Source organism: Somniosus microcephalus, chromosome 8 (genome assembly GCF_052327205.1).
Source record: "Somniosus microcephalus isolate GS21.2 chromosome 8, FLI_Smic_1.0, whole genome shotgun sequence".
Lineage (NCBI taxonomy): Eukaryota > Metazoa > Chordata > Chondrichthyes > Squaliformes > Somniosidae > Somniosus > Somniosus microcephalus.
This window is the reverse complement of record NC_140994.1, coordinates 265,781,415-265,809,327: the sequence shown is the minus strand read 5'-3', so window position 1 is coordinate 265,809,327 and position 27,913 is coordinate 265,781,415.

The following is a 27,913-nucleotide window of genomic DNA, read 5'->3' as shown; positions in this document are numbered from 1 at the left end:
ACCACCACGATCGCTTGCGCCGGGAGATTGTGACGTCAGTCGAGTGCGCAACGCTCCGTTAGCGCCCCGGACCGGATATTGAGCGGCGCCCCCTGCCTTACCGCCTGCCGCTAGCAATGACAGGTTGAGGGGAGCGTTTTGCAGTCAGGAAGGGACTGGGGGAGCGCTATTTAAAGGCGACCGCTTCCTGCCTTTTTTTGTCGGTGCCATTTTTGCACCACGCATTTTGAGAGAGAGAGAGAGACTTCTGGAGAGATTCAACGCTGTGTGAAGGAGTTTTGAGTACTGAGCAGCACTTTGCAGGTTCATTTTGATTTGCCCTCCCTTGCTTCACCAGCGCTCTGAGGTAGCGCCTCGCTCCTCGGCCTTTGCGCCTTAAGACAGGTGTGAAGCGCCTGATTTAGCGCGCCAATCACCTCCAGGGGCGATAAAAGCCAAGTTTGCTGTCGGAGACGATAATTAGCGCCAGGTGCTAAACTTTGCGCACGGCCGATAATGGCGCCACAAATGGGGCGATACTGAATTTTTCCTCCTAGGGGTTCGGTGACTGATGGCTCTGTCACTGATGATGGAGTGAGCGAGGGACGCTCCGTAGACCTGAGTTGGAGGTTTCTGATGACAGAGTGGGAACTTTAACTGAGGGAAGCAAAGCAGTAACAGGAAGTGCTCAATGTCCAAATGAGTTTCCTTTGCCAGCTGGATTAACACCCTTTGGAGCAGACTGTCCAGCTCTACACGGGCTGTCTGGCAATTTCTAAAATGTAAACTAGACATTGACAGTGTTTGTGTGTGTTTGTTTTTCCCATTTACCTCTTGGCCTCATGGGGCGGAACCATGAATTAGTTAGGAAAGTTTCCAGTCACCTTCATCAGCAGCAACATATCATAACTGGAACCTCAGTCACCCCTGCCCTCCCCTCCCACGCCCAGTTTTGGATTTGGCAAAAGTTGACCAGTTTATTTTGCTCGGATTCCTCCTCTCCAGCTCTCAGAACAGCTGCTTTTTAAAAAAATAAAAAGAAAGAAACAGGGCCAGAAGGTCAGAATGAGAGAACTGTTCTTCATTAGCTCCACAGTCTCACGGGAAGGCTGGACAGTATTACCGTGAGCTGTAAAGCTGTCGGTCCTGACACATTGTGATTCTCGCAATCCGAACGGCATCCCCCAGTATAAACTCGTTGGACTCACTAAGACCGCCAGCCAAGCTCCTGAATCTGGGGAGTTTACACTGGGGAGCCGGAGGCACTAGCATGTCCAGCCGTCTCACCCTGTCCAGAACAGGAGAACCAGAGGACACGCCCTGCGCTTGAAGAGGGGGGTAAATTCCAAACTCATCTGCGGAAACAATATCTCAGTGAGCGAGCGGTCAATCTGTGGAACAGGCTCCCTCGGGAGAGGGTGGAACGAGATAGTATTGGTTCATTCACGTGCAAATTAGATAGGTTCCCTCCCTAAATCTCTCCGCCTCTCTCCTTTAAGACGCTCTTTGACCAAGCTTTTGATCGTCTGTCCTAATATCTCCTGATGTGGTTCGGTGTCAAATTGATAATTGGCCCTGTGAATCCCTTCGTGATGTTTTACTACATTAAAGGTACTGTATAAAAAGAAGTAGTTGTTATTATAAAATAATATTTTGGGATAGAGTGCGTGAGTAATTTGAGACGTGTCGTGTGGGGAGTGCAGCGAGCTCGGGAGGAACAGGTAACTTTGGACCTCTGGTTCTCAAAGCTCTCCACCACTGGGGGTTTTCCTCACCTCGTGTCTGGGTCTGTTGTCGACTCATTGATCGAGATTGATCGCCATGATCAGTCAACAACTCCGTTATCGTTGTCTCATAGGGCTACCAGTTCTGACGAAGGGCCATCGACCCGAAACGTTATCTCTGTTTCTCCACGGATGCTGCCTGGCCTGCTGAGTATTTCCAGCAATTTTATAGAAACATAGAAACATAGAAGATACGAGCAGGAGTCGGCCATTCGGCCCCTCGATCCTGCTCCGCCATTCAACGAGATCATGGCTGATCATCCAAACTCAGTACCCTGTCCCTGCCTTCTCCCCATATCCCTTGATCCCTTTAGCCTTAAGAAATATATCTAACTCCTTCTTGAATATATTTAATGAATTGGCCTCTGCTGCCTTTGGTAGAGAATTCCACAGGTTCACCACTCTCTGGGTGAAGAAACTCTTTTTATTTCAGATTTCCAGCATCTGCAGTATTTTGATTTTGCTTTGGTCATCCAGAGAGCCTGGGCTAGTAACCCAGAGAACGCACGTTCAAATCCTACCCGTGGGCACTTTGAGAATTTGAATACAGCTTTAAAAATAAAATCTGGAAATAAAAAGCTGGTTATCAGTAAAAGTGACCATGAAACTGTCGGATTGTCAATAAAAACCCAACGGGTTCACTGATGCCCCTTTAGGGAAGGAAACCTTCCGTCCTTACCCGGTCTGGGCCTATAGGTGACTCCAGTCCCACACCATCGTGGGTGACTCTTAGCTGCCCTCTGATGGGGCCACTCAACTTCTGTTTCGATTACTGCTAGTTAGTATTCTGGACATGGAGCCTGTCACAGCGTTCCAAAAAGGGGAAAGGAGATCATCTCACCTGCTTCCCTCCTACAAACAACCGCGTGCTCCTGTATCTACTCTCTCGAATCCCTTTATTATTTTAAACACCTCAATCAGCTCACCCCTCAACCTCCGAAACTCAAGGGGATACAAACCAAGTTTATGCAACCTGTGCTCGTAAATAAACCTCATAACTCAAGGAGCATTTGTCATAGCTATTAACAACAACTTGCATTTATATAGCACCTTTAATGTAGTAAAACGTCCCAGGGCGTTTCACAGGAGCGATTATCAAACAAAATTTGACACCGAGCCACATAAGGAGATATTCGGGCAGAAAAGAGGTAGATTTTAAGGAGTGTCTTAAAGGAGGAAAGAGAGGCGGAGAGGTTTAGGGAGGGAATTCCAGAGCTTGGGGCCCAGGCAGCTGAAGGCACGGCCGCCAATGGTGGAGCGATGGAAATCAGGGGTACACAAGAGGCCGGAATTGGAGGAGTTCAGAGATCTCGGAGGGTTGTAGGGCTGGAGAAGGTTACAGAGATAGGGAGTGGGCGAGGCCATGGAGGGATTTGAATACGTGGGTGCGAATTTTAAAATTGAGGTGTTGCCGGACCGGGAGCCAATGTAGGTCAGTGAGCACAGGGGGTGATGGGTGAACGGGACTGGGTGTGAGTTAGGACACGGGGCAGTGAGCACAGGGGGTGATGGGTGAATGGGACTGGGTGTGAGTTAGGACACGGGGCAGTGAGCACAGGGGGTGATGGGTGAACGGGACTGGGTGTGAGTTAGGACACGGGGCAGTGAGCACAGGGGGTGATGGGTGAACGGGACTGGGTGTGAGTTAGGACACGGGGCAGTGAGCACAGGGGGTGATGGGTGAACGGGACTGGGTGCGAGTTAGGACACGGGGCAGTGAGCACAGGGGGTGATGGGTGAACGGGACTCGGTGTGAGTTAGGACACGGGGCAGTGAGCACAGGGGGTGATGGGTGAACGGGACTGGGTGTGAGTTAGGACACGGGGCAGCGAGCACAGGGGGTGATGGGTGAACGGGACTGGGTGTGAGTTAGGACACGGGGCAGTGAGCACAGGGGGTGATGGGTGAACGGGACTTGGTGCGTGTTAGGACACGGGGCAGTGAGCACAGGGGGTGATGGGTGAACGGGACTGGGTGCGAGTTAGGACACGGGGCAGTGAGCACAGGGGGTGATGGGTGAACGGGACTGGGTGTGAGTTAGGACACGGGGCAGTGAGCACAGGGGGTGATGGGTGAACGGGACTTGGTGCGTGTTAGGACACGGGGCAGTGAGCACAGGGGGTGATGGGTGAACAGGACTGGGTGTGAGTTAGGACACGGGGCAGTGAGCACAGGGGGTGATGGGTGAACGGGACTGGGTGTGAGTTAGGACATGGGGCAGTGAGCACAGGGGGTGATGGGTGAACGGGACTGGGTGTGAGTTAGGACACGGGGCAGTGAGCACAGGGGGTGATGGGTGAACGGGACTTGGTGCGTGTTAGGACACGGGGCAGTGAGCACAGGGGGTGATGGGTGAACGGGACTGGGTGCGAGTTAGGACACGGGGCAGTGAGCACAGGGGGTGATGGGTGAACGGGACTGGGTGTGAGTTAGGACACGGGGCAGTGAGCACAGGGGGTGATGGGTGAACGGGACTTGGTGCGTGTTAGGACACGGGCAGCAGGGTTTTGGATGGGCTGACGTTTAGGGAGGGTGGAATGTGGGAGGCCAGCCAGGAGTGTGTTGGAATAGTCGAGTCTGGAGGTAACAAAGTCATGGATGAGGGTTTCAGCAGCGGATGAGCTGAGGCAGGGGTGGAGCCGGGCGATGTTACGGAGTTAGAAGTAGGCCCATGTTTGATGCTGTTAGCCAGTCTAGGCTGGGATGGCGGTAGGAGTGATACCATTAGCCGCAGTGCCCCTGGGCCTGGGAAGGCAATCATCAGGCCTTCCTCTGATGACAGGGTGTGATGCTTTGTCCAATACCCCAATGACTATACACTGCCCCCTCACAAAGAATGACATAGAAACATAGAAACATAGAAGATAGGAGCAGGAGTAGGCCATTCGGCCCTTCGAGCCTGCTCCGCCATTCAACGAGATCATGGCTGATCATCCAAACCCTAGCACCCGGTCCCTACACCGACAGCCATCCCACACAAGCCCTATCCCCGTAACCCCGTAACCCCATGTATTTAATCCCCCCTAACACTAAGGGCCAATTTTTATCATGGCCAATCAACCTAACCCGCACATCTTTGGACTGTGGGAGGAAACCAGAGCACCCGGAGGAAACCCACGCAAACACGGGGAGAATGTGCAAACTCCACACAGACAGTCACCCGAGGCTGGATTTGAACCCGGGTCCCTGGCGCTGTGAGGCAACAGTGCTAACCACTATGCCACCGTGCTGCCCTCTTGGGCAAGGCAATAGGGGTGGAGGGCCAATAGCTGTAGACCTGTACCCCAGCGACAGTCACTGACACTATGGGCTGGATTTTCATTGAGGAGTCGGGTAGGAGGCGGGACTACAACTTTCGGGGTTGTAGTCCCGCCTCCATCGAGCTCTAGCCAACCCACGCGATTTTGACTTGATTGACCTTGTTGAGCCCGCCCAGGGGAGGGAGCCCACGGCGTCCCCGGAGAGAGAGCGCGCGGCGTCCCTGGAGAGAGAGCGCGCGGAGTTCCTGGAGAGAGAGCGCGCAGAGTCCCTGGAGAGAGAGCGAGCGGAGTCCCTGGAGAGAGAGCGCGCAGAGTCCCTGGAGAGAGAGCGCGTGGTGTCCCCGGAGAGAGAGCGAGCAGTGTTCCCAGAAAGAGAGCGAGCGGTGTCCCCGGAGAGAGGGCGCGCAGAGTCCCCGGAGAGGGAGCGCGCGGCGTCTGCCGGGGAGAGAGCGCGCGGCGTCCGCCGGCACGCTTGAAACCTTCCGTGACCGGTGTGCACCTGAGAGACTTGGGGTGCTTCATCACCACCCGAAATCGTATTTTAATCTGATTTATTAAGTTTCATTTACGTTTAGTTTAATTTACAATATATTGGTTGTTCTCTTTTAAGAAGGGGGGCACTGCTTCTGTTTTATTGGTGGTGGCATCAGCCAATCAAAATTATCAACCAATAAATATTAGACTTTCCCTTCACTGTCTGCGCTCACTCTCACTGCAACTCCTCAACACACGGAGAAAATCTCCGTTCGTGCAAATTTCACTGAGGGAACACATTTCAAATCAAAGGTTAAAATGTACTGGGTCTGTCTGCCTGCCCTTGTTGAGATTACCTCTGGCTGCTATTCAAACTACACAAGCCTTCGTGTTTATTCTATCCAAAATTCAGTGTGCGGCTCTTCCCCCTTTTGAGATGTTGGCAAGCCTTTCGTTCCATCAAAGTTTCAGCTGCCCCAGCTAACAGGAGGAAATGAGCCAGTAAATAAAGGAAGAGTTAATGGCCTCCCATCAACTGCCGCGGGACAAATAATGTGTCCAGTTGTTTTATGGCTGTTGACGTGTACTCTGCTGCCTTTTCCTGAATATTTATTCACTCTCAGGATGTGGGCGTCGCTGGCAAGGCCGGCATTTATTGCCCATCCCGAGTTGCCCTGAGAAGGTGGGGGTGGGCCGCCTTCTTGAACCGCTGGGAGCGGGTTTGATACAAACTGAGTGTCTCGCTCGGCCACTTCAGAGGGCAGTTCAGAGTCACCCACGATGGTGTGGGACTGGAGTCACATACAGGCCCAGACCGGGTAAGGACGGTGTTATGAATCTTATGATCCATGAAGAAAGACTCATGAAATAACACTGGACGGCCAGCTGGTGGCGCCGTCCAAGGAGTATAAATACTCGGGCGTGGGCCCAGCTTGCCCAGGACATTTTGTAAACAGGAACTAGTGAAAGATAACTAGACCTCTGTAGGAATGGTCAAATTCCTATCCAGAGATTGAGTTCGACGCAGGCAATCAATCAAAAAGGTTTTTAATGTCAAACTAATGAGTTTAAACAGATTGATGCAAGAGAACTATGAATACAGGTCTTAACTGGCTGGAGGCTCCACAAGGACTGCCTGGGCGGTCCCGTGGATGGCGTCATCACGTTCTTCCCACGTTTAGGGTGATCACGTGATTGGCGGCATGACGTCATCGCGTTTGCCCGTGCTCTTAAAGGGCCCGCGCCCTGTACATACAAACAGTATAATAATAATAATAATCAACTTTATTGTCATTGTTAGTGCACAAGTGCAGTACAACGAAATGTAGGCTTGCGGCTCCCGAGAGTGTACATTTAGATTAAGACATTTAAACATTCAACATTCATTTGGCTTGTAATACATTAACATAAACATAAACATAATAAAGTGCATTGGCAGATGTGCAGGCTTTAGAGTTTATTTGTGGAGTTCAGTAGGATGACAGCCCTGGGAAAGAAGCTGTTCCTAAATCTGGTCGTACGGGTGCGAATGCATCTGTAGCGTCTCCCAGATGGCAGGAGGGCGAACAGACTGTGGCTGGGGTGGGTAGGGTCTTTGATGATGGTCCAGATTTAGTCTGTAGCTAACACATCGTTAAAAGGAATTATGTACACTTGTTCAGAGTCTCTCAGTGGCTCTGCCACACCTCCATGTTTTGAAACAAATTGATTAAAGCCTTGCTTTATACTTGAACCAAGTACGTAGTGAGTTTTATTACGTCAGACGGCAGGTTTCCTTCCCTGAAGGGACATTGGTGAACCCGTTGGGTTTTTACCGACAATCCGACAGCCTCGCGGTCACTATTACCGAGACCAGCTTTTTATTTCTAGATTTATATATTAAACTTAAGTCAAATTCTCAAACTGCCCACGGGTGGGATTTGAACTAACGTTCCCCGGGTCTCTGGATTACCAAAACAAAATCAAAATACTGCGGATGCTGGAAATCTGAAATAAAAACAGAAAATGCTGGAAACGCTCAGCGGATCAGGCAGCGTCTGCGGAGAGAGAAACAGAGTCGACGTTTCAGGTCGACGACCCTTCGTCAGAACTGGAAAATGTTAAAGATTTATCAGTTCATAAGCAAGTACTAACGAGCAGTCTGCTCTGTAAATTAGAAACAGAGTTGCAAGCGCTTTGCTGCCTGCACTTTATTTAGTTTGTGGGTTTCCTTAACTTATCATTTTCGTTTCACTTCTGTTTCCTGTTTCCATCTCTGGTCTATCTGCTCCCTTCAGAATGTTAAGAACTTGGCAACTCCCCTACCGCAGATTTCACCTGTTACTTGTCGATGGCACTGTTATATGCCAGGACACCCCGGAATAATACCGGGACTTAAAGGGTTGAATTATAAGGACAGGTTTGTATTTTCTTGTGTATAGAAGATTACGGGGGTGATCAGATCGAGGTGTTTAAGATGATTAAAGGAGTTGATCGGGTGGATAGAGAGAGAAACTGTTTCCTCTGGTGGGGGGAGTCCAGAACAAGGGGGCAGAACCTTAAAATCAGAGCCAGGCCGTTCAGGGGTGATGTCAGGAAGCACTTCTTCACACAAAGCGTGGTGGAAATCTGGAACTCTCCCCCGCAAAAGGGTTTGGATACTGGGGGACGATTGGAGCTTTCAAGACAGATGGATAATGTTATATCCGTGTATCTTAATGTGGTGTCCTTCAATAATCAGACCACAGACTGCAGGGAACGATCAACAGGTGTTTACTGAATGAGGGTTGAAACTGCAACTGACTGTACAGATCAGTACTCAGGGTTTATATACAGGTGTGGTCACTGCCGGTACTACAGGATACAGGAGCTGTAAAAAGTAGTTCTCCCCCTTAAATTCCTCCCCTTTTAGATTAATAGTACCATAACACTCATTTAACAATTAAATATCAAACTAATTACAATTAACACTTTTAATATGCAACATTAACTGAAAATAGTCCATTTATAAATTCAGTCTTTGGGGAGGCTTCCTGATTCTTTCTGGATAACGCCTTTCCCGAGTGTCTCGCTCTTGGTGCGGAGGCAATTCTAACACCCTGTCGTCAGTTGATTCATCAGCTTCCAATGCTATTGTTTCTGAGGTAGATGCGACCTGTACGTCGGGTTCCTCACCAGGTACGTATGGCTGAGACATGGGGTTGACTCGTTCCTGTGACTCTAGGATCTGGTCAGCATGGCGTCTCACAATGTTCTCCCCAACATCCACTGTGTACATTAGTGGCCCCTGCCGTGTGCATATCGTTCCTGGTTGCCATTTCTCTGTTCGGTAGTCGCGGGCCAAGACTGGTTGCCCTACATTGAAGCTCCTTGTCAGTTTCTCATTGATGTGCTGGAATTGCTTACTCTCAACATCTCTTTGTACATTTGGTCTGAGCAAATCCAGACGAGGTCTCAACCTTCGGTTAAAGAACATCATGGCCGGGGCCTGGTTGGTGACTGCATGTGTCGCATTTCTGTAGGCTAACAGGAAATTGTCCACCTCAGCACGGTGGCATAGTGGTTAGCACTGTTGCCTCACAGCGCCAGAGACCCTGGTTCGAATCCGGCCTCGGGCGACTGTCTGTGTGGAGTTTGCACATTCTCCCCGTGTTTGCGTGGGTTTTCTCCGGGTGCTCCGGTTTCCTCCCACAGTCCAAAGATGTGCGGGTTAGGTTGATTGGCTATGATATATTGACCCTTAGTGTTAGGGGGATTAAATATGTGGGGTTACAGGGATAGGGTGGGATATGTGTTGGTGTAGGGGTTACAGGGATTGGGTGGGATATGTGTCGGTGCAGGCTCGATGGGCCGAAATGGCCTCTATCTGCACTGTGGGGTTTCTGTGATTCTGTGTGATTATGCTGCAGTGGAATGTCGTCATCGCACATGGCCGTTACTGCTTTTTTAAAGGTTTGTACGAACCTCTCAGCCAATCCATTTGTGGCTGGATGATACGGGGCGGATGTGTAATGACTTACCCCATTCCTTTTCATAAATCTTCGAAACTCTTCGGGCACAAACTGTGGTCCGTTATCAGAGCAAATCTGCTCTGGCAAGCTGTTCCTGGCAAAAATGGTCCGTAGGACTGCAATAGTTTTCTCCGTGGTGGTGGAGGACATTTTGATCACCTCAGGCCATATCGAGTGCGCATCCACGGCGATTAAAAACATCGAGTCCATGAATGGACCAGCAAAATCAATATGCACCCGTTGCCATGGAGATGAGGGCCACTCCCATGGGTGTAGAGGGGCATGTGGTGGTGCATTTTGGACCTTCTGGCATCCTGAGCAGCTCTTTGTCAGGTCCTCGATTTGCTGATCGATCCCCGGCCACCACACATAAGCCCTAGCAAGGCTTTTCATTTTCACCCCTCCCAGATGACCTTCGTGAAGCTCATTGAGCACTCTCTCCCTTAACTTGGGTGGAATTACCACTCGGGATCCACACATCAAGGTCCCCTGGCATACTAACAGCTGTTCTCTTCTGGATGAGAATGCTGGCAACAGTGAGTTGCCATGTGCTGGCCATCCCTTCACCGTCAAATCATATACCCGAGACAGTGTCGGGTCATTTCGGGTCTCCTTCTCTATACCAGTGTTAGTTACTGGCAAGCATTCAATTATAGTCGAATGAAATATTTCGACAGGATCCACTGCTGGTGCTTCCTCCGCAGTAAGCAGTGGCAGGCGTGATAGCCCATCAGCGTTTCCATGCTGTTTCGTGCCCTTATACTCGATTTCATATTGGTGCGCCCCTAGACAAAGGGACCATCTTTGTAGCCGTTGCGCAGTCATCACCGGAACGCCCTTCTTTGGATTAAAGATGGAGACAAGTTGTTGGTGGTCAGTCAGCAAGGTGAACTTCTGCCCGTGCAGATAGTGATTGAACTTTTTCACTCCCCACACTAGGCTGAGGGCCTCGCTGTCAATCTGGGCGTAGTTACGCTCGGCTGAGGTTAGTGACCGAGACGCAAAGGCTACTGGCCTCTCCGAGCCGTCTGGGAATTTGTGCGACAGCACCGCTCCAATGCCATAGGGTGATGCATCACACGCCAACCGAACACCTCTTTTGATGTGATCAATGCTTTGCTCTTCTGGAAAGCTCGTTTACATTTGTCACTCCACTTCCATGGTACCCCCGTTTGCAGTAGGGTGTTCAGTGGGTGTAGTTCGGTTGGTAGACAAATTCGGCAAGAACTTATGGTAGTAGTTCACCAGCCCGAGGAACGACCTCAGTTGTGACACATTTTCCAGTGCTGGAGCCTTGACTACTGCCTCAATCTTTTCAGGGGACTTATGTAACCCCTCTTTATCAATAACGTGACCACAATACGAGATCTGCTTCTGGAAAAACTCGCATTTGTGGCGATTAGCTCGGAGCCCATATTCCTTCAATCTAGTGAGCACCTGCTCCAGGTTGGCGAGGTGATCACTGTCATTTTCGCCCGTGACCAGGATGTCGTCCAAATAACACTGGGTCCCTGGAATCCCTTGCAGGACTTGTTCCATTGCCCTTTGCCAAATAGCCGGAGCTGATGCTACCCTGAACACCAGCCGGTTGTATTGGTAGAGACCTTTATGAGTGTTGATCGTGAGGTACTGTTTTGAGGCTTCTTCTACCTCCATTTGCAGGTACGCCTGGGCCAGATCAATCTTAGTGAAGCGTTTCCCTCCAGATAGCGAGGCAAAAATATCTTCAATCCGCGGAAGCGGATATTGTACAGTGTGAAGGACTGGGTTCACTGTCACCTTAAAGTCCCCACAGATGCGAACCTTCTTTGGTTCCCCAGGCGTATTACTCAACGACCTCTTCATTACAGGAATGATGGGTGTAGCCCACTCGCTCCAGTCCACTTTGGACAGTACTCCTGAACGTTCCAAACCTTCCAGCTCTGCTTCGACGGCTGGGCGGATTGCATAAGGTACCGGTCTGGCCTTAAAAAACTTTGGGCTTGCATTTTCCTCTATTTTGATCGTCGCTGTTATGCCTTTTAGTGTTCCGAGTCCCTGCTGGAGCACTTCTTGTGTGTCAGTTAGCATTTTTGACAGTCGTCCAGGTGTGACGTCATCATCCTTTTTGGCATCTACAGTCAGTGCTTGTATGGAATGCCAATCTAGCTGTATCTTCCAGATCCATTCACGTCCTAGTAGTGGTGGTCCTCCATCTGGCAATACATATAGGTCCATTTTTGGTGTTTCCTTGCCGTTATATATAACGTTCACCCTTATTTTTCCTTTGGGGTAGACTTTTTGCCCCGTGTACGTCTTCAAGACAATCTTTGTATCTCACAAGGGTATATGTGAGAATAGCCGCTTGTAGTCCCTTCGGTTTATGACTGTTAGGGCTGATCCTGTGTCCAATTCCATTTTCACTTGGACTCCTGCTATCTTGAGCGTGACCCAGATAGTTTGGTGATCCTCCGTTTTGATCACATTATGTAGTTTCAGACAACCCAGCTCCTTGCTTCCGGAGTCTGTATCACTCTCCGTCACCTTATGTACCTTCTTGTACTTCTCCTGTGGAGATTTCTTGCTGCTGGTTTTCTTTCCCGATCTGCAGACTCTTGCTATGTGTCCTACTTTTCCACACTGTCTGCACACTTTGTCCTTGAACCAGCAATCATTATGGTCGTGTGTTGTTCTGCCGCAGCGATAGCACTTCACTGTTCCGTATGACATTTCATTTGTGCCATATTCTTGCGGTCTCCATTGTATCTCTGCAGCGCCCCGTGTTGCTGCTTCGTGTGATACTGCCATGCTGAAAGCCTTGTCCAGCGTAAGATCCTTTTCTGATAGAAGCCGTTTCTGGGTTCCTTCACTTTGATGCCCACACACAAACTTGTCCCTTAAAGTATCTGCTAGTCCCGTTCCAAACTGGCAGTGTTTCAAAAGCTTGCGCAGTTCCGTTAAATACTCAGCATTACTTTCATTTTTATGCTGGTTCCTTTTGTGAAACTTAAATCTTTCTGCTATCAGCAGCGGTGTGGGGTTTAAGTGGCCCTGTAGGATTGACACTATGTTTTCAAAATCCTTTTCTACTGGCTTCTCTGGGGTTACTAGGTTTCGTAGTAAGCCATACGTTTTTGCACCTATTGAATTCAACAATACCAGCGCTTTCTTGTCATCTGGCACTTCATTCGCCTTGCAGTATACTTCTATGCGTTCGACATATGTCGTCCAATCTTCGACTTCATTGTCGAACGCTGTGATACTGCCACTCTTCGGCATTTTTGGGTGTGGTTAGACTGGCTTAAAATGGCGTCTCCCGCGCTTTCCTTTCTTCCCCGCTGCGGCTTAAAATGGCGTCTCCCGCGCTTTCCTTTCTTCCCCGCTGCGGCTTAAAATGGCGTCTCCCGCGCTGCTGCCAACGCCACTCTCGGCGGTCCTCGTGGCAAATGGCGACGCCCTGTGGGTTTCGTGCGCTGCTCCTGCGCTGCTGCCAATGCCGCTCTCTGCGGTCCTCGTGGCAATGGCAGCGCCTCACGTTTTCCTGCGCGCCTCTCTCCCCCGTTGACGCTGCTCGACCCTTGAACACCGGCTGCGCTCTGCTCTCTCTCGTCTCTCTGCCCCGTTGACGCCGCTCGGTCCTGAACACCGGCTGCGCCCTGTGCGCTTTACCCTCTCTCTCTCCCCCGTCGACGCTGCTCGGCCTTTTTCTGTGCCGCTCGGTCGGCTCTAGCTGCCGCTGTCCGGGAAGGGTCTGCGCAGTACCTGTTGCCAACCCGCCTCGCTGGACCACCGTGACTGGAAAGCCAAGCCTGGCTCTCGACAGCCTCCCCTGCGATGCTCAGATCTCCGCTGGCTGACTGGGCCGTTGCCCGTGGTCGACGCCCGTGCTTCTGGACTCGACCTCCTTCCACTGTTCTCCAGGAGCGCATCCCTGGGAGGTGATGCAGAGTTGCAGGTAGGTTCGAATTTGCTCGTCGCCAATGTTAGATCCGTGTATCTTAATGTGTTGTCCTTCAATAATCAGACCACAGACTGCAGGGAACGATCAACAGGTGTTTACTGAATGAGGGTTTAAACTGCAACTGACTGTACAGATCACTACTCAGGGTTTATATACAGGTGTGGTCACTGCCGGTACTACAGGATACAGGAGCTGTAAAAAGTAGTTCTTCCCCTTAAAGGTACATACATTACAGGTAGATTGTTGTTGGGTATGGTTACCAAGGGATACGGAGCAAAGGCTGGTGGATGGAGTTGAGGTGCAGATCAGCCAGGATCTAATTAAATGGTGGAACAGGCTCGAGGGGCTGAATGGGTTTATTGGTGACTGTCTTATATTGATGGCCCCTAGTTCTGGTCTTGCCCACAAGTGGAAACAGCTTCTCTACGTCTACCCTATCGAACCCCTTCATAATCTTCAAGATCTCTATCAGGTCACCCCCTCAGCCTTCTCATAGAAACATAGAAACATAGAAAATTAGGAGCAGGAGTCGGCCATTCGGCCCTTCGAGCCTGCTCCGCCATTCAATATGATCACGGCTGATCCTCTATCTCAATACCATATTCCTGCTCTCTCCCCATACCCCTTGATGCCCTTTGTGTCTAGAAATCTATCTATCTCCTCCTTAAATATATTCAGTGACTTGGCCTCCACAGCCTTCTGTGGTAGAGAATTCCACAGGTTCACCACCCTCTGAGTGAAGAAATTTCCCCTCATCTCAGTCCTGACTGTCCTACCCCATATCCTGAGACTGTGACCCCTCGTTCTAGACTCCCCAGCCAGGAGAAACAGCCTCCCTGCATCTACCCTGTCAAGCCCTGTAAGAATTTTGTATGTTTCAATGAGATCACCTCTCATTCTTCTAAACTCTAGAGAATATAGGCCTAGTCTACTCAATCTCTCCTCATCGGACAATCCCCCCATCCCAGGAACCAGTCTGGTGAACCTTCGTTGCACTCCCTCTATGGCAAGTATAGCCTTCTCCTCATCTCAGTCCTAAATGTCCTACCCGGTATCCTAGAAACACAGGAGCAGGAGTAGGCCATTCGGCCCCTCGAGCCTGCTCCGCCATTCAATGAGATCATGGCTGATCATCCAAATCCAGTACCCTGTCCCTGCTTTCTGCCTGAGACTGTGACCCCTCGTTCTAGACCCCCCCCAGCCAGGGGAAACATCCTCCCTGCATCCAGTCTGTCTCGCACTGTCAGAATTTTATACATTTCAATGAGATCCCCTCTCATTCTTCTCTTTTCTGGAGAAAATACAGTGGCTAAAGCACAACAGTGACTACACTTCCGTTGCACTTCATTCAATGCAAAGCACTGAGGGAGGTCCTGAGGTCGTGAAAGGCGCTATAGAAATGCAAGTTCTGTCTTCTTTTTGGGTTAGCGCAGCGGGATTACTGCCAGCTCAGCGACTGCAGAAATGGGGAGTGCCCCTTCCAATCCTGGGAAAGTTGATGAAGGTACAAAAAAAAACAAGCGAGTCGATGCCAAGGAACAAAAGAGCCATTGTTTGAGGAGCTTGCTGCCAGGTTTGCTGCTTCAAGCTGCGACAGTGCCTGATACTGTCATCCGACCTCTTTCCCTCTGTGTCGTGAGTTGGATTTGCCTCCAGCGAGCCAGGGGAGGCGCCGTTACTTAAAGTGGGTCATGAAAGCTGGCTGACTCATAATAGAAAACAAACTCGCTCGTTACAACACCGTTCAAACCCCCCCCGCTTCAGCGAGGGCTTAGAAACCACGGTCTGCCGAATGAATTCTGCATCTAACTTGATCAATAGCAAAATACTGCGGATGCTGGAAATCCGAAATAACAACAGAAAACGCTGGAAAAACTCAGCAGGCCAGGCAACATCCGTGGAGAGAGAAATAGAGTCAACGTTTCAGGTCGAAGACCTTTGTTAAGACTCAGTCTTGACAAAGGTCTTCGACCTGAAATTTTGACTCTATTTCTCTCTCCACGGATGTTGCCTGGCCTGCTGAGTTTTTCCAGCATTTCCTGTTGTTATTTCTGCATCTAACTTCATTGAAATCAGTTTGTGGACAGGCATTTAGAGATATTCCCTTAACAGTTAACGGACTATCTCCAAGTGCTTGTCCGCACAAACTGATAGTTTCTTGCCCTCGACGAGAGCTGGTGCCCTGGTTTGACATAAGGGCTGCTGGGATCATCACGTGAACTTTGCCCTCTGTTTTGACAAAGGTCACTGACGTAAGAAAACTACTAGGCACTTGGTCTAAGCGTTAAACAAAGCTTTAATCAACTGTTTTACAACATGGAGGTCTAGTTGTGTCCTTCACTAGTTCCTGTTAAGAATGTCCTGCGCAAGCTGGGCCCATGCCCGAGTATTTATACTCTCCCTGGACAGCGCCACCCGTAGGCCACTCAGTATTATTTCATAAGTCTTTCTTTCATGAATGACTGAATCATGTCAGTCTTTGTCGAGCAATTTGATTCAGAAAGAGAGAATTTTCATTTCTGTAGCGCCTTTCACCACCTCAGGACGTCCCAAAGCACTTTTTACAGCTAATGAAGTACTTTTTGAAGTGTGGTCACTGTTGTAATGTGGGAAACGCGGCAGCCAATTTGCGCACAGCAAGCTCCCACAAACAGCAATGTGATAATGACCGGATCATCTGTTTTTGGCATTGGTTGGGGGATTAATATTGGCCCCAGGACACTGGGGAGCACTCCCCTGCTCTCCTTCGACTCCTTGTGGCTGAGATGCAAGAATGCTGCCACTGAGCCACGATCTGATGCCTGTACAATTACAAATAATATCCAAATAATCTTTAAGCTGTTGTCAGCCGTGCCTCAGTGGGTCGCAGTCTCTCTCTCTCGGCTCTGAATCAGAAGGTCGTGGGTTCAAGTCCCACTCCACGAAACTTGAGCACAAAATCCAGACTGACACTATCAGCGCAGTGCTGAGGGAGTGCTGCACTGTTGGAGGTGCCGTCTTTCAGATGAGACATTAAACCAAGGCCTCGTTTACCCGTCAGGTGGATGTTAAAGATCCCATGACACTATTTGAAGAAGAGCAGCGGAGCTCTAGCTAATATCTATCCCTCAACCAGCAGCTAAAACGGATTACCTGGTCATTTATCTCATTGCTGTTTGTGGGATCTTGCTGTGTGAAAATTAGCTGATGCATTTCCCACATTACAACAGTGACTACACTTCAAAAAGTACTTCATTGGCTGTATCGCCGTTCCTTCACTGTCGCTGGGCCAAAATCCTGGAACTCCCTTCCTAACAGCATTGTGGGTGTACCTACACCATATGGACTGCAGCGGTTCAAGAAGGCGGCTCACCACCATCTTCTCAAGGGCAATTAGGGATGGGCACTAAATGCAGGCCTAGCCAGCGACGCCCACATCCCATCAATGAATTAAAAAAAAGTGCTTTGGGGCCTCCTGAGGTGGTGAAAGGTGCTATAAAAATGCAAATTCTTTCTTTAGCGCCCAGAGGCTGAGGTGGGGTGGAATTGTCCTTAGTGACTCCTGGTTGGGGAGATGGGGGGGGGGCGTTAGGGGTATAAATCAGATACCAGATATATGGGGAGAAGGCAGGGACAGGGTACTGAATTTGGATGATCAGCCATGATCTCAGTAAATGGTGGAACAGGCTCGAGGGGCCGAATGGCCGACTCCTGCTCCTATCTTCTATGCTTCTATGTTTCTATCCACATCTCCTGCTCCCCATACCTCACACACAACCTGCTCTTGATAGCTGTCCAGTGACCCGGCAAAGAGAGAGAACTAATGTTAGTGAAAAAGTTGGCAAATACATGAAGCTGAATTCTTGAATAAATCAGTGATCTGTGAGCAGGTTCCAGAAATTACAAAGCAGCTTTATCTAGTTGCCAACCTTTCCGCTAACATTAGTTCTCTCTCTTTGCTGGCTCACTGGACAGCTGTCAAGAGCAGGATGTGTGTGAGATGTGGGTGGTGCCTGATCTGTACCCCTCCCCCTCCAACCAGGGGGTAGTCACGAAGGACAATCAGAAAATGGATGCCAACCCAAAGAAGGAGATATTAGGACCGAAGGCTTGAACAAAGAGCTGAGTTTTAAGGAGGGTCATAAAGGAGGTGAGCGGGGTGGAGGGGCTTAGGAGAGGGTATTCCAGAACATGGGGCCCAGGCAACAGAAGACATGCCCGCCAATGGTGGGGTGAAGGGTTTGTACAAGAGGCTAGAGTCAGAGTAATGGAGCAATCGGGGGAGGCTCTCGGGCTTGGGGGAGGTTACAGAGAGAGGGAGCGGCGAGACCACGGAGAGATTTGAACATGAGAATGGAGGGTTGGGGAGCATTGGAATAGCCAAGTCTGGAGGTGTCGAGGCTGGGGGTTTACCAAGTTTCCAGGATTGGCCTGGAGTCGCCAGGGCTTGAAGACTAATCTCCAGGGCAAAAGCCCAGGGACGTTAACATAAATTGGGTGTGATTTTTTTTTCATTTTCTTTGAACGCTTCTGCTTATTAATTATAAAAATATTGGAGATGGGGAGAAGAGGATAACTTGACTGATGGTCAAGAATCACCCAATCGGGTAACGAAGAGTCTTTTCAATTTCCGATTGGCCGCGGGAAGGCGGGGGTGCCGCGACGATGGACATGTCGGGCGACCAATGGCGGGAGAGCGTGTGGGGGGGGGGTGGGGCGGTTGGAGGTAGGAGGTCATGTGACGAAACTTCCAGGAATTCATCCAACCAGAGTTGGCAACACTCGACAAGGCTTGGCTGGCTCGCAACGATCTTATCCAGTCCGTGCCCTCCTATGTCCCCATGTTGGAGATGTGAAGCGGGGGGAGGGGGAGGTTATCGCCATGGTTACAGAGCTACACCAATAGTCCCGCACAAGGTCCTCCCGTCTTACCCAACAATTTTTCCAAACTTTGTTTCTCTAAGAATGTCTTTAACCTCTTCTTTTTCCTAGAAGGAGTGTTTGTTTATATATACATATATATTTTTTTGGTCGATTGAAAGCCGAATGATCTCATCGATCGCTGGCATGGCTTCCTCTCACTCCCCTGAGCCTGGGACACCTCTTTCCAGTCACAGCTGATTAACAAGAGACTCAAGCAGAGCCTGGTCTGGAACAGCCTTCAAACTAAAATGACGCAAAGGAACACAGAGCCCCTGTTATCTGCCCTTTTCTGTCTCACTGTCTGGCATTCTGACAAACTCCAGAATCCCTGTGTGTCCAGGCAGGCGGGGAGGTCAACGCTTTAACCCTTCGAATCCTGACGGTTTCTTTCTTACACTTTCAATGCATCAACACTCGTGCATTTATACGGCGCCTTCAATGTCGTAAAACGTCCCACAGCGCTTCACAGGAGCGATTATCAAGCAAAAATTTGACACCGAGCCACAGAAGGAGATGTTAGGACAGGTGACCAAAAGCTTGGTCGAAGAGGTCAGTTTTAAGGAGTGTCTTAAAGGAGAGAGAGGTAGAGAGGCGGAGAGGTTTAGGGAGGGAAGTCCAGAGCTTAGGACCCTGGCAGCTGAAGGCACGGCCGCCAATGGTGGAGTGATGGAAACATAGAAACATAGAAGATAGGAGCAGGAGTAAGCCATTCGGCCCCTCGAGCCTGCTCCGCCATTCAATGAGATCATGGCTGATCATCCAAATTCAGTACCCTGTCCCTGCTTTCTCTCCATATCCCTTGATCCCTTTAGCATTAAGAAATATATCTAACTCCTTCTTGAATATATTTAATGAATTGGCCTCCACTGCCTTCTGTGGTAGAGAATTCCACAGGTTCACCACTCTCTGGGTGAAGAAATTCCTCCTCATCTCTGTCCTAAATGGCTTACCCCTTATCCTTAGACTGTGACCCCTGGTTCTGGACTCCCCGACCACCGGGAACATCCTTCCTGCATCTAGTCTGTCTAGTACTGTTAGAATTTTATAAGTTTCAATGAGATCCCCTCTCATTCTTCTAAACTCCAGCGAGTACAAGCCCAATCGACCCAATCTCTCCTCATACGTCATTCCTGCCATCCCAGGAAATTGGGGGATTGAGCAAGAGGCCCGAATTGGAGGAGCGCAAAGATCTCGGAGGGGGTGGGGGGGGGGGGGTGGTTGTGGGGCTGCAGATCTTGCCCCCTCAGTTTCTGCCCCCTCCCCCGCTGTGAATTGCTCGGGGGCCTGGCTGCCCTCTGCTGACCACACCATTTGTCGGGCTTCGCTGTCACGGGCTGGAATACAAACGGCTGGAAGTTAGGTTGCCGGTTAATAAAGCTCTGGTTCGACCCTATTTAGAGTATGGTGATGGCAGCTGTCCATCATTCTGCCAGCGCCAGTCACACTTCATCTAGAGCCATCCTTTGTTCCTTTACCTGTCCCATCACCACTTCCTCTGGCGTTCAATATCTCTCAATCTCTCTTTATCTCTCCTGCTTTCTATCCAGTCGCTGACCTTCCCTTTTGTTCTTTCACCCCCTCCCCCCTTTTCCCAGCCCCCAACTTGCTTTAACATAGAAACATAGAAGATAGGAGCAGGAGTAGGCCATTCGGCCCCTCGAGCCTGCTCCGCCATTCAATGAGATCATGGCTGATCATCAAAATTCAGTACCCTGTCCCTGCCTTCTCCCCATATCCCTTGATCCCTTTAGAAATATATCTAACTTCTTCTTGAATATATTTAATGAATTGGCCTCAACCGCCTTCTGTGGTAGAGAATTCCACAGGTTCACCACTCTCTGGGTGAAGAAATTCCTCCTCATCTCAGTCCTAAATGGCTTACCCCTTATCCTTAGACTGTGACCCCTGGTTCTGGACTCTCCGCCATCGGGAACATCCTTCCTGCATCTAGTCTGTCCAGTCCTGTCAGAATTTTATAAATTTCAATGAGATAAAATCTATTCCCTTTCCTGCTTTTTTTCTAGTTCTGACGAAGGGTTTCGACCTGAAACGTTAACTCTGTTTCTCTCTCCACGGATGCTGTCCTGGCCTGCTGAGTTTTTCCCAGCATTTTCTGTTGTTGTTTCGGATTTCCAGCATCCGCAGTATTTTGCTGTCCTATTTAGAGTAACTGCCCTCATTCTGGGCCCCGCCCCTCGGGAAGGATATATCGGCCTCGGAGGGGGAGCAGCGCAGATTCACCAGAATGATCCCGGGGCTAAAAGGGTTAAATTACGAGGACAGGGTGCACAGACTGGGCTTGTATTCCTTGAATGTAGTAGATCAAGGGGGAGAACGAATCGAGGCGTTTAAGATGATTAAAGGAGTTGATTGCGTAGAGAGAGAGAAATTATTTCCTCTGGTGGGGGGAGTCCAGAACAAGGGGGTTAACCTTAAAATTAGAGCCAGGCCGTTCAGGGGTGATGTCAGGAAGCACTTCTTCACACAAAGGGTGGTGGAAATCTGGAACTCTCCCCCCCAAAAAGCTGTTGAGGCTGGGGGTCAATTGAAAATTTCAAAACTGAGATTGATAGATTTTTGTTGGGCAAGGTTATTAAGGGTGACGGAACCAAGGCGGGTAGTTTGAGTTAAGATACAGATCAGGCAAGAGCTAATAGAATGGTGGAATAAGCTCGAGGGGCTGAATGGCCTCCTCCTGTTCGTTAGTAACACTCGAGAGACAGAACAGCCTCCTCGTCTTCTTATGTAATTGGCTCGAGGGGCTGAATGACCTCCTCCTGTTCCTGTGTAACAGGCTCGAGGGGCTGAATGGCCTCCTCCTGTTCCTGTGTAACAGGCTCGAGGGGCTGAATGGCCTCCTCCTGTTCCTGTGTAACAGGCTCGAGGGGCTGAATGGCCTCCTCCTGTTCCTGTGTAACAGGCTTGAGGGGCTGAATGACCTCCTCCTGTTCCTGTAACAGGCTCGAGGGGCTGAATGGCCTCCTCCTGTTCCTGTGTAACAGGCTTGAGGGGCTGAATGGCCTCCTCCTGTTCCTAATGCAACAGGCTCGAGGGGCTGAATGGCCTCCTCCTGTTCCTGTGTAACAGGCTCGAGGGGCTGAATGGCCTCCTCCTGTTCCTGTGTAACAGGCTCGAGGGGCTGAATGGCCTCCTCCTGTTCCTAATGCAACAGGCTCGAGGGGCTGAATGGCCTCCTCCTGTTCCTATGTAACAGGACCTGGGGGAGCGATCAGGGGCTCCGCTCTCCTACCCTGGGGAGCGATCACTCTGCCACGAGGCTTCAGTTGCAGAAAAGGAAATCGTATTTTAAATGAGACCTGGCCAGCTTCCAGCCATTTGACTTGGGATTGTTTTTAGCTCTCCAATCTTTCCATGAAAACCAGATCCTTCCCTCCCTCCCCCCACCGCCCCCACCCCCCACGTTTACAAGAAACACATGTCAGCATCATTTTAAAAGATCTTCCCATCGCAGGGCCCCATTACTATCCAGTGACCCCTTGGCTCAGCGCGCGCACCCTGACCTTCCAGTCAGAAGGTCGTGAGTTCGATCCCCACTCCAGAGACTTCAGCACATTTTTTAAAACATTCGTTCTCGGGATTTGAACATCGCTGGCAAGGCCGGCATTTATTGCCCATCCCGAGTTGCCCTGAGAAGGTGGGGGTGGGCCGCCTTCTTGAACTGCTGGGAGCGGGTTTGATACAAACTGAGTGTCTCGCTCGGCCCCTTCAGAGGGCAGTTAAGAGTCAACCACGATGGTCTGGGACTGGAGTCACCTATAGGCCCAGACCGGGTAAGGATGGCAGGTTTCCTTCCCTGAAGGGACATCAGTGAACCCGTTGGGTTTTTACACAATCCGACAGCCTCGCGGTCACTTTTACCGAGACCAGCTTTTTTTTCCAGCATTTTTTTTTTACTGGGCCAGTAATCCATAGAACTTGAGTCCAAATCGCGCCATGGGCAGTTTGAGGATTTGAAATCAATTCGAAATAAAAAGCTGGTCTCGGTGAAAGTGACCGTGAATCTGTCGGATTGTTGTAAAAACCCAACAACAACAACTTATCTATATATATAAAGGAGTCGATCTGTATGTCCTTCTGTCTGTCCTTCTGTCTGTCCTTCTGTCTGTCATCGGGTGTGCGTCTGTCCGGCTATGCGCTCGAAAGTTATACCGCGTACATACGCGTGCGTTACCCCCGAAGAAAGCTTACGCTTCCGGGACGCTGGTAAGCGTATTTACTTTTCGGTCGGACGAAAATTGTTCGCGCCTTATGCAAAAAACCTTCAAAATTAAACTCATTATCTGCTAGCATTGATTGACTGACGTCAAGGTTCGACCAATCCTGTGCCGTCATGATTGACCAATCCTACAGTACGGTCCCCTGATGGTTGGCCAATCGGTGTGTGTGTGTGTGGGCGGGACTAATCGTTTTCATCTCGGGGATCTGGCAGCCATTGTTTCACTGCCATGACTTCAGCTTCCAGCTCAAACTACTTTGAAAGTTAGTATCTCTTTTAAAAATAACATAAGATTTACCAAAAACGTTTTATAAGTACTTTCACTTTCATCTTTCAAGGTATTAAAAGGTAGAAATGTTGCCCGGCAGCAGATTCATAAAGGGACACAGACAGGGCCCTAAAGCCTGGGACTCGATTTAAAATGTTGCCCGGCACCAGATTCACAAAGGGACACAGACAGGGCCCCAAAGCCTGGCACTCGATTTAAACCGCCCGGTCCAAAACAGCCCTGGCAAAGCCGGGCTCCCCCCAGCTAGTATATTTATATAGCGCCTTTAACGTAGTAAAACGTCCCAAGGTGCTTCACAGGAGTATTTTAAGACAAAAAAATTTGACACCGAGCCACATAAGGAGAAATTAGGGCAGGTGACCAAAAGCTTGGTCAAAGAGGTCGGTTTTAAGGAGCGTCTTAAAGGAGGAAAGAGAGGTAGCGAGGCGGAGAGGTTTAGGGAGGGAATTCCAGAGCTTAGGGCCCAGACAACAGAAGGCACGGCCATCAATGTTTGAGCGATTATAATCAGGGAGGCTCAAGAGGGCAGAATTAGAGGAGCGCAGATATCTCGGGGTGTTGTGGGGCTGAAGGAGATTACAGAGATAGGGAGGGGCGAGGCCATGGAGGGATTCGAACACAAGGATGAGAAAACAACTGGTTCACTGATGTCCCTTTAGTGAAGGAAACCTGCCGTCCTTACCCGGTCTGGGCCTATAGGTGACTCCAGTCGCACACCATCGTGGTTGACTCCTAACTGCCCTCTGAAGTGGCCCAGTTTGTATCAAACCCACTACCAGCGGTTCAGAGGAAGGCCCACCACCACCTTCTCAGGGCAATAAATGCCGCCCTTGCCAGGGATGCCCACATCATAAGATCATAGGACTAGGAGGAGGCCATTCAGCCCCTCGAGGCTGTTCTGCCATTTAATTAGATCCTGGCTGATCTCCACTTCAACTCCATCAGCCCGCCTTGGTTCTGTAACCCTTAATACCCGTACCCAACAAAAATCTATCAATCTCAGTTTTGAAATGTTCGATTGAGCCCCCAGTCTTATCAGCTTTTTTGCAGGGGGAGAAAGTTCCAGATTTCCACCACCCTTTGTGTGAAGAAGTGCTTCCTGACATCACCCCTGAACGGCCTGGCTCTAACTTTAAGGTTCTGCCCCCTTTGATGTAAAAATACACTACTGAGCACTTGGTTTGAATATAAAACAAGGCTTTAATCAACTGTTTCAAAACCATGAGATTTCTAGTTACATCACTAGTTCCTGGTTACAGAAACATCCTGAGCAAGCTGGGCCCACGCCCGAGTATTTATACTCCTTGGACAGCGCCACCAGCTGGCCGCCCAGTGTTACTTCATGAGTCATGATAAGATTCATGACACTCTTGTTCTGGATTCCCCCCCGCACCAGAGGAAATAGTTTCTCCCTATCTACCCTATTAAATCCTTTAATCATCTTAAACACTTCAATTATACACCCCTTAATCTTCTATACTCAATGAAATAGAAGGCTCGTCCTCATAATTTAACCCTTTTAGCCCCGGTTATAGTTCTGGTGAATCTGCGCTCAAATCCCAAGAATTAATTAAAATAATAACAATCCAGGGCGATGTGGAGGGTGGCCGGAATAGTGTCCCTGGGGAAAGCTGGACTTACCTTCTTGGTATGAGAAGGATGTGTATCAGGGAGTTTCCTGGAAATCAGAATAATGGAGAAGCTAGAACCAGATGCACATATTGTTCTTAGAAGAGATTGTATCATCTGCCTTTGTTCTGATGACGAGCTGAACAGTAAGAATACACATTTCACTACTGTCGGAGGGTTAGAAATATTGTAAAATATTTCAGAAGTTGGCCCACTCCCGCCTCTATACAAAGAACTCATCAACGTAAGACGCGAGCTGTGACTGTCAGTGGGTAGCACACTCGCCTCTGAGTCAGAAGGTTGTGGGTTCAAGTCCCCACTCCAGAGACTTGAGCACAAAATCTAGGCTGACACACCCAGTGCAGTGCTGAGGGAGCGGCGCACTGTCGGAGGGTCAGTGCTGAGGGAGCGCCGCACTGTTGGAGGGACAGTACTGAGGGAGCGCTGCACTGTCGGAGGGTCAGTACTGAGGGAGCGCCGCACTGTCGGAGGGTCAGTACTGAGGGAGCACCGCACTGTCAGAGGGTCAGTACTGAGGGCACGCCGCACTGTCGGAGGGGCAGTACTGAGGGAGTGCTGCACTGTTGGAGGGACAGTACTGAGGGAGCGCTGCACTGTCGGAGGGGCAGTACTGAGGGAGCGCCACACTGTCGGAGGGGCAGTACTGAGGGCGCGCCGTACTGTCGGAGGGGCAGTACTGAGGGAGTGCTGCACTGTTGGAGGGTCAGTACTGAGGGAGCACCGCACTGTCAGAGGGTTAGTACTGAGGGAGCGCCGCACTGTCGGAGGGTCAGTACTGAGGGAGCGCTGCACTGTCGGAGGGTCAGTACTGAGGGAGCACCGCACTGTCAGAGGGTCAGTACTGAGGGCACGCCGCACTGTTGGAGGGACAGTACTGAGGGAGCGCTGCACTGTCGGAGGGGCAGTACTGAGGGAGCACCGCACTGTCAGAGGGTCAGTACTGTGGGCACGCCGCACTTTCAGAGGGGCAGTACTGAGGGAGTGCTGCACTGTTGGAGGGACAGTACTGAGGGAGCGCTGCACTGTCGGAGGGGCAGTACTGAGGGAGCGCCGCACTGTCGGAGGGGCAGTACTGAGGGAGAACTGCACTGTCGGAGGGGCAGTACTGAGGGAGCGCCGCACTGTCGGAGATGCCGTCTTTCCAATGAAACATTAAACTGATGCCCCGTCTGCTCTCTCAGGTGGATGTAAACGATCCCCATGGCACTATTTTGAAGAAGAGCAGGGGAGTTCTCCCCGGTGTCCTGGGGCCAATATTTATCCCTCAATCAACATCACTAAAAACAGATGATCTGGTCATTATCACATTGCTGTTTGTGGGACCTTGCTGTGCGCAAATTGGCTGCTGCGTTTCCTACATTACAACAGTGACCGCACTTCAGAAGTAGGTCATTGGCTGTGAAGCGCTTTGGGATGTCCTGAGGTTGTGAAAGGCGCCATAGAAATGCAAGTCTTTCTATTTTTCCTGAAGGCTGCTTCCTCCTGCACTGGGATGGTTGAGAGTTGTCTTGACAGCGGGCTTCAAGACTATGAAGGAGTTATGATCAGGTAAATAACAATAGTTTGTTCCCACTGACCCATGAGACGGTAACGCGAGGCACTAATTTAAGACAGTCACAAAAAGAATTAAAGGGGATTATTCCGTTCAATAAATTGCGGTTGTGTCTGGCTGTGTGTTTTTCTTGTGACAGGCCCTATAGAGGTGATTCCAAGATTTGGCCACCCCAGTGGGAGTGTCTCCACCTGAGGTTGCTACTTTTAATATAAGAACATAAGAATTAGGAGCGGGAGTCGGCCATTCGGCCCCTCGAGCCTGCTCCGCCATTCAATAAGATCATGGCTGATCATCTACCTTAACTCCACTTTCCCGCACTATGCCCATGTCCCTCGATTCCCTTAATATCGGAATATCTATCGATCTCAGCCTTGAATATACTCAACGACTGAGCCTCCACAGCCCTCTGGGGTAGAGAATTCCAAAGATTCACCGCCCTCTGAGTGAAGAATTTCCTCCTCATCTCAGTCCTAGATGGCCGACCCGTTATCCTGAGACTGTGACCCCTGGTTCTAGACTCTCCAGCCAGGGGGAAACAGCCTCTCAGCACGTACCCTGTCAAGCCCTGTAAGAATTTTATATGTTTCGTTGAGATCACCTCTCATTCTTCTAAACTCCAGAGACTACAGGCCTAGTCTACTCAATCCCTCAACGTTTCCTCAGTGACTCCTGTCATTAGGGGTAACCAGGGGCAATGATTGCATCGTGTGAGCCCCCTGCAAAGGGGTTCAGTTTGGGGGGCTGGATCTGCATGGGTTACCCCTGCTGTGTAACTGAACGGGTTGCACAGTCCCGAACTCCGGCCTGGGGTGGGGAGGTCGGGGGTTTGTGGTGATTCCCTGGAACCAATGATCCCAACGGCGAATCCCCCCCCCCGCCCCATAACTTGGTTTCCCGCAACACGGTTCTCCTCAAACAACAATAATCTGGTTCAGCTGTGATGCTGCCTGACATGAATCGGTCATTCATGAAAGAAAGACTTGTGAAGTGATGCTGAGTGGCCTGCAGGTGGCACTTTCCAGGGAGAGTATAAATACTCGGGCACGGGCCCAGCTTGCGCAGGACATTCTTAACAGGAACTAGTGAAGTACACAACTAGACCTCCATGTTGTAAAACAGTTGATTAAAGCTTAGACCAAGTGCCTAGTCGTTTTCTTACGTCACTGCCCATGGTCGAATGACCGTTTGGGCACCAGGATTAGCACCTGGCGTCCAGGAACTGCAGCCCAGCCAGCTCGGGTACTGCACTGATCGAGACAAGCAAGTTTCATCGCTGGGATAATGTCTCAGCCCTACTCTGGTCCTCACCTCGTACAACAACCACTGGCATTTATAATTTTTTTTTTAATCATGTGGGCATCACTGGCAAGGCCAGCATTTATTGCCCATCCCTCGTTGCCCTTGAGAAGGTGGTGGTGAGCCGCCTTCTTGAACCACTGCAGTCCGTGTGGTGCACAAGTCCCCAGGTGGTGGTGAGGAGGACTTTGCAGGGTTGACTGGGCCGGGTGTGCCGTTGCCATGGCCATAGCCAGTACCAAGGTCGATGCTGGGTGGTCCATCCGGTTTCATTCTTATTATTTTGTTTCGTAGCGGTTTGTTACAACTGAGTGACTTGCTAGGCCATTTCAGAGTCAACCACATTGCTGTGAGTCTGGAGTCATATATAGGCCAGACCAGGTAAGGACAGCAGATTTCCTTCCCTAAAGGACATGAGTGAACCAGATGCATTTTTACAGCAATCCTGTAGTTTCATGGTCACCATTACTGATACTAGTAATTATTCCAGATTTATTTAATTAACTGAATTTAAATTCCCCAGCTGCTGTGGTGGGATTTGAACTCACGTCTCTGAGA